This window comes from Eschrichtius robustus, chromosome 1 (genome assembly GCF_028021215.1).
Source record: "Eschrichtius robustus isolate mEscRob2 chromosome 1, mEscRob2.pri, whole genome shotgun sequence".
NCBI lineage: Eukaryota > Metazoa > Chordata > Mammalia > Artiodactyla > Eschrichtiidae > Eschrichtius > Eschrichtius robustus.
The window spans coordinates 126,236,738-126,244,799 of record NC_090824.1 but is presented as its reverse complement, the minus strand read 5'-3'; positions in this window follow the sequence as shown (position 1 = coordinate 126,244,799).

Genomic DNA, 8,062 nt, shown 5'->3' with positions numbered 1-8,062 from the left:
TGGATTAAATGCTCCAACTAACAGACACAGGCTTGCTGAATGGATACAAAAACAAGTCCCATATATATGCTGTCTACAAGAGACCCACTTCAGACCTAGGGACACATACAGACTGAAAGTGAGGGGATGGAAAAAGATATTCCATGCAAATGGAAATCAAAAGAAAGCTGCAGTAGCTATACTCATATCAGATAAAATAGACTTTAAAATAAAGAATGTTACAAGAGACAAGGAAGGACACTACATAATGATCAAGGGATCAATCCAAGAAGAAGATATAACAATTATAAATATATATGCACCCAACATAGGAGCACCTCAATACATAAGGCAACTGCTAACAGCTATAAAAGAGGAAATTGACAGTAACACAATAATAGTGGGGGACTTTAGCACCTCACTTACACCAGTGGACAGATCATCCAAAATGAGAATAAATGAGGAAACAGAAGCTTTAAATGACACAATAGACCAGATAGATTTAATTGATATTTATAGGACATTCCATCCAAAAACAGCAGATTACACTTTCTTCTCAAGTGCGCACAGAACATTCTCCAGGATAGATCACATCTTGGGTCGCAAATCAAGCCTCAGTAAATTTAAGAAAATTGAAATCATATCACGCATCTTTTCTGACCACAATGCTATGAGATTAGAAATCAATTACAGGGAAAAAAACGTAAAAAAGACAAACACATGGAGGCTAAACAATACGTTACTAAATAACCAAGAGATCACTGAAGAAATCAAAGAGGAAATCAAAAAATACCTAGAGACAAATGATAATGAACACACGACGATCCAAAACCTATGGGATGCAGCAAAAGCAGTTCTAAGAGGGAAGTTTATAGCTATACAAGCCTACCTCAAGAAACAAGAAAAATCTCAAATAAACAATCTAACCTTACACCTAAAGGAACTAGAGAAAGAAGAACAAACAAAACCCAAAGTTAGCAGAAGGAAAGAAATTATAAAGATCAGAGCAGAAATCAATGAAATAGAAACAAAGAAAACAACAGCAAAGATCAATAAAACTAAAAGCTGGTTCTTTGAGAAGATAAACAAAATTGATAAACCATTAGCCAGACTCATCAAGAAAAAGAGGGAGAGGACTCAAATCAATAAAATCAGAAATGAAAAAGGAGACGTTACAACAGACACCGCAGAAATACAAAGCATCCTAAGAGACTACTACAAGCAACTCTATGCCAATAAAATGGACAACCTGGAAGAAATGGACAAATTCTTAGAAAGGTATAACCTTCCAAGACTGAACCAGGAAGAAATAGAAAATATGAACAGGCCAATCACAAGTAATGAAATTGAAACTGTGATTAAAAATCTTCCAACAAACAAAAGTCCAGGACCAGATGGCTTCACAGGTGAATTCTATCAAACATTTAGAGAAGAGCTAACACCCATCCTTCTGAAACTCTTCCAAAAAATTGCAGAGGAAGGAACACCCCCAAACTCATTCTATGAGGCCACCATCACCCTGATACCAAAACCAGACAAAGATACTACAAAAAAATGAAAATTACAGACCAATATCACTGATGAATATAGATGCAAAAATCCTCAACAAAATACTGGCAAACAGAATCCCACAGATTAACAAAATACTAGCAAACAGATCCATTAAAAGGATCATACACCATAATCAAGTGGGATTTATCCCAGGGACGCAAGGATTCTTCAATATACGCAAAGCAATCAATGTGATACACCATATTAACAAATTGAAGAATAAAAACCATATGATCATCTCAACAGATGCCAAAAAAGCTTTTGACAAAATTCAACACCCATTCATGATAAAAACTCTCCAGAAAGTGGGCATAGAGGGAACCTACCTCAACATAATAAAGGCCATATACGACAAACCCACAGCAAACATCATTCTCAATGGTGAAAAACTGAAAGCATTCCCTCTAAGATCAGGAACGAGACAAGGATGTCCACTCTCACCACTATTATTCAACATAGTTTTGGAAGTCCTAGCCATGGCAATCAGAGAAGAAAAAGAAATAAAAGGAATACAAATTGGAAAAGAAGTAAAACTGTCACTGTTTGCAGATGACATGATACTATACATAGAGAATCCTAAAAATGCCACCAGAAAACTACTAGAGCTAATCAATGAATTTGGTAAAGTTGCAGGATACAAAATTAATGCACGGAAATCTCTTGCATTCTTATACACTAATGATGAAAAATCTGAAAGAGAAATTATGGAAACACTCCCACTTACCACTGCAACAAAAAGAATAAAATATCTAGGAATAAACCTACCTAGGGAGACAAAAGACCTGTATGCAGAAAACTGTAAGACACTGATGGAAGAAAGTAAAGATGATACCAACAGATGGAGAGATATACCATGTTCTTGGATTGGAAGAATCAATATTGTGAAAATGACTATACTACCCAAAGCAATCTACAGATTCAGTGCAATCCCTATCAAATTACCAATGGTATTTTTTACAGAACTAGAACAAAAAATCATAAAATTTGTATGGAGACACAAAAGACCCCGAATAACCAAAGCAGTCTTGAGGGAAAAAAGCGGAGCTGGAGGAATCAGACTCCCTGACTTCAGACTATACTACAAAGCTACAGTCATCAAGACAATATGGTACTGGCACAAAAACAGAAATATATATCAATGGAACAAGATAGAAAGCCCAGAGATAAACCCACGCACCTATGGTCAACTATTCTATGACAAAGGAGGCAAAGATATACAGTGGAGAAAACACAGTCTCTTCAATAAGTGGTGCTGGGAAAGCTGGACAGCTACATGTAATAGAATGAAATTAGAACACTCCCTAACACCATACACAAAAATAAACTCAAAATGGATTTGAGACCTAAATGTAAGACTGGACACCATAAAACCCTTAGAGGAAAACATAGGAAGAACACTCTTTGACATAAATCACAGCAAGATCTTTTTTGATCCACCTCCTAGAGTAATGGAAATAAAAACAAAAATAAACAAATGGGACCTAATGAAACTTCAAAGCTTTTGCACAGCAAAGGAAACTACAAACAAGGCGAAAAGACAACCCTCAGAATGGGAGAAAATACTTGCAAACGAATCAACAGACAAAAGATTAATCTCCAAAATATATAAACAGCTTATGCAGCTCAGTATTAAAAAAACAAACAACCCAATCCAAAAATGGGCAGAAGACCTAAATAGACATTTCTCCAACGAAGACATATAGATGGCCAAGAAGCACATGAAAAGCTGCTCAACATCACTAATTATTAGAGAAATGCAAATCAAAACAACAGTGAGGTATCACCTCACACCAGTTAGAATGGGCATCAGCAGAAAATCTACAAACAACAAATGCTGGAGAGGGTGTGGAGAAAAGGGAACCCTCTTGCACTGTTGGTGGGAATGTAAATTGATACAGCCACTATGGAGAACAGTATGGAGGTTCCTTAAAAAACTAAAAATAGAATTACCATATGACCCAGCAATCCCACTACTGGGCATATACCCAGAGAAAACCATAATTCAAAAAGACACACGCACCCCAATGTTCATTGCAGCACTATTTACAATAGCCAGGTCATGGAAGCAACCTAAATGCCCATCAACAGACGAATGGATAAAGAAGTTGTGGTACATATATACAATGGAATATTACTCAGCCATAAAAAGGAACGAAATTGAGTCATTTGTAGAGATGCGGATGGATGTAGAGACTGTCATACAGAGTGAAGTAAGTCAGAAAGAGAAAAACAAATATCGTATATTAACGCATGTATGTGGAACCTAGAAAAATGGTACAGATGAGCCGGTTTGCAGGGCAGAAGTTGAGACACAGATGTAGAGAACAAACGTATGGACACCAAGGGGGGAAAACCACGGTGGGGTGGGGATAGTGGTGTGCTGACTTGGGCGATTGGGATTGACATGTATACACTGATGTGTATAAAATTGATGACTAATAACCTGCAGTATAAAAAACAAACAAAAAAAACTAATACTAAACTTTCTTTGGGTTATTTGTATGGAAATATGTTAATATAAATGTTTCAGACATTACATGAAATTTCTAAAAATCTTATATGTTCTGGTATAATGTCATAAGTCATAATTCTAGTTATTACTTTAAAATGTATATCTCAGAAATAACTAAATTTCCTTGTCAATTGCATTATTATGAACTTTCATCAAATCTTTAACCGTGGTCATTTTTAAGTCTTTTGTCATTTACAGACAGTTCTGGGTGTACTCTGATGCTTTTGCAAAAATGTTCCTATAAAAGGGTTTCATCTTCAAGCAATTCATGGAAAAGACTCTGACAAGTACAGGTTTCTGGTAACTGACTGTACTGCTGAACTGAATGAATAAGCATTTTCAGAACTCTAATGGAAAACTGATGAACTCATCAAAGTGTTAACAAAATTTCAAGATGAAAAAAAAATTAATTACATGGGACTGAGTGAACTGATGAGGATGATTATAATTTTTGTGACTTTCTGTTTGAATAAAAAAAAAAGATCCCACAAGGACTCAGAGGCAAAGAATATACAAATCAATTTTCACTGCAAAGTAAAGGAGCTGTTACAGTGGAGGATTACTGGACTGAACGTCAATATTATGACATAGTATGAGTGTGTTTCGTGTTTGGTAATTGCAATCATTGTTGCTTTTGTTGTGGTCATCCATTTACAATGCTTGGTGTCAGTTTATTTATCTCTTGTAAAAATAAAATACAGTGTGTGTGTGTGTGTGAAAAAAAAAAGGAAACCATCGACAAAACAAAAAGACAACCTACGGAATGGGAGAAAATATTTGCATATGATGCAACATACAAGGGGTTAATATCCAAAATATACAAACAGCTCATACAACTCAATATCAAAAAACAAACAACCGAATCAGAAAATGGGCAGAAGATCTAAATAGACATTTTTCCAAAGAAGACATACAGATGACCAATAGGCACATGAAAAGATGCCCAACATCATTAATGATTAGAGAAATGCAAATCAAAACCACAATGAGATATCACCTTACACCTGTTATAATAGCTATCATCAAAGAGTCCACAAATAGCAAATGTTGGAGAGGATGTGGAGAAAAGTGAACCCTAATACACTGTTGGGAATGTAAATTGTTCAGCCACTATGGAAAACAGTATGGAGGTTCCTTAAAAAACTAAAAATAGGGACTTCCCTGGTGGTCCAGTGGTTAAGACTCCATGCTCCCAAGGCAGGGGGCCTGGGTTTGATCCCTGGTCAGGGAATTAGATCCTGCATGCTGCGGCTAAGATCGCCGGCACAGCCCAAATAAATAAGAATAAACAAACAAATAAATAAATATTTTTAAAAAACTAAAAACAGGGCTTCCCTGGTGGCGCAGTGGTTGAGAATCTGCCTGCCAATGCAGGGGACACGGGTTCAAGCCCTGGTCTGGGAAGATCCCACATGCCGCGAAGCAACTAAGCCCGTGAGCCACAACTACTGAGCCTGCGCATCTGGAGCCTGTGCTCCGCAACAAGAGAGGCCGCGATAGTGAGAGGCCCCCACACCGCGATGAAGAGTGGCCCCTGCTTGCCACAACTAGACAAAGCCCTTGCACAGAAACGAACACCCAACACAGCCAAAAAATAAATAAATAATAAAAGCTTTAAAAAAAAACAAAAAAAAAACTAAAAACAGAGCAGCTATATGATCCAGCAATCTACTCCCGAGTATGTATCCAGAAAAGACGAAAATTCTAATTCAAAAGGACACATGCACTATGAATAGTGCTGTTCATAGCAGCACTATTTACAATAGCCAGGACATGGAAATAAGTGTCCATCAACAGGTGAGCAGCTTAAGAAGATGTGATATATATATACAATGGAATGTTACTCAGCCATAAAAAATAATGAAATATTGCCATTTGCAGCAACATGGATAGACCTAGAGAATATTATATTTAGTGAAGTAAGTCAAACAGAGAAATACTATATAATATCACTTATATGTGGAATCTAAAAAATAGTACAAATGGACTTATTTACAAAACAGAAACAGACTCACAGACATAGAAAAGAAACCTATGGTTACCAAAGGAGTGAGGGAGGTGGGGAGGGACAAATTAGGAATATGGGATTAACAGATATAAAGTACTATACATAAAATAGATAAGCAACAAAGGTTTACTGTATAGCACAGGGAACTATATTTAGTATCTAGTAAATAACTATAATGGAATATAATCAGAAAAAAAACTGAATCACTATGATGTACACTTGAAGCTAAAACAATATTGTAAATCAATTATAATTCAATAAAAAATTATTGATCTAAATATTTTTAAAAGTTAAAAAAATTTTTTTTTAAGTTTAAAAAAAATGTTTACAGGTTGATTGAGTAGGCAACAAGAGCTCATTCATGAGAACCCTATAAATCAATCTTGTAAATCCTGTTTTAAAAAAAAAAAAAATCCACAATAGCTTGTTTGAAATTTTGCTATTGATCTCCCAAACAAAAGAAGTAAGTATTGAACTTGAGAGATATATTTCAACGTTTAAACTTTATTTATGGACTTGCTTTTTCGTCTCAAAGAACAAACAACAGGGCTTCCCTGGTGGCGCAGTGGTTAAGAATGCACCTGCCAATGCAGGAGACACAGGTTCGAGCCCTGGTCCGGGAAGATCCCACATGCCACAGAGCACCTAAGCCTGCGCGCCACAACTACTGAGCCTGTGCTCTAGAGCCCATGAGCCACAACTACTGAGCCTGCGTGCCACAACTACTGAAGCCCTTGTGCCTAGAGTCTGTGCTCTGCAACAAGAGAAGCCACCACAATGAGAAGCCCACGCACTGCAACGAAGAGTAGCCCCCGCTCACCGCAACTAGAGAAAGCCCGTGTGCAGCAACAAAGACCCAATGCAGTCAAAACTAAATAAAAAATAAAACAAAAAACAAAATTCATCCAGGTAAGTGATCCAAGTCCCATGTGGTATGAAATACCTTTCTCATATGGAATAGATGGTAGAAGAAGGTTCTCTGTCTCAACACAGCATGTGCAGATGAAGGGTGACACAATGGCAGGGAGGCTGTGTGCTGTGCTGGGGACTGAATCCCACTGCAAACTGTGAGGCCTCAGGCAAGACACACCTCTCAAATCATCAAGCTGATGGGTTGGTTTCAAAGCCTCTTTGTAAGTTTTAGTTTCAGTTATTTTAAAAAATAGACTATTTTTAAAAAACTGTTAAAGAAAACTGAGCAGATAGTACACAGTTCCCATACATTCATCTCACGGCATAGTTTCCCCTTTTTTCACTTGCATGCGTGTTAGTATTATATAATGTTTGCAGGTTTCTCTGTAGGATAAATTCCTAGGTGTGGGACTGCTAGGTCAAAGGGTAAATGTATTTGTAATTTCGGTGGGTAATGCCAAATTGCCTTTCAGAGGATTGTACCACTGTGAACTCCCACCATGTGTGAGAGCTGGAGCCCCTTTCAGCTCTAGCAGTTTTTATTCTATCTTCTTCCCAGGACGCAGGCCCAAAGGCTAACTTTGTGGGGAGTTTTTCTAAGATATGGGCTCCGAAACTGGCCACAGCCAGCTGTGCCACATGCAGGAGAGCTCACATTAGACAGAAACAGCTTTCAGGCAGAACTTCCAGGCTCAAATGACAAAATTTGAATCAGGTGTGAAGGTGAGTTAATTAGTATCCTAGCAGTGTTAATTTCCTGGTTATGTAAGATGTTAACATTTGGGGAAGCTGAGTGAAGAGTATTTGGAAATTCTTTGAACTATTTCTGCAGCTTTTTCGTTAAGTCTGAAATGATTTTAAAATTAAGAGTTTAAAACTTTAAAAGGTATTTTGAAAAAGAGGGAAAAAATGCGAGTGTGTGCCTCCTGGAACTGTCAAAATGTACAAATAAGCTGAGAATAGAAACAGTTGTGGAGTAAGCACAGCATTCATAAAAGTCAGGGATTGAATTAAGGGCGGTCCTTCGCGTAAGGGACGGATGAAGCCCTTCGCCCGGTTGGGGAGACAGGAATGCTGAATTTGGCCCCTGACCTCACCAC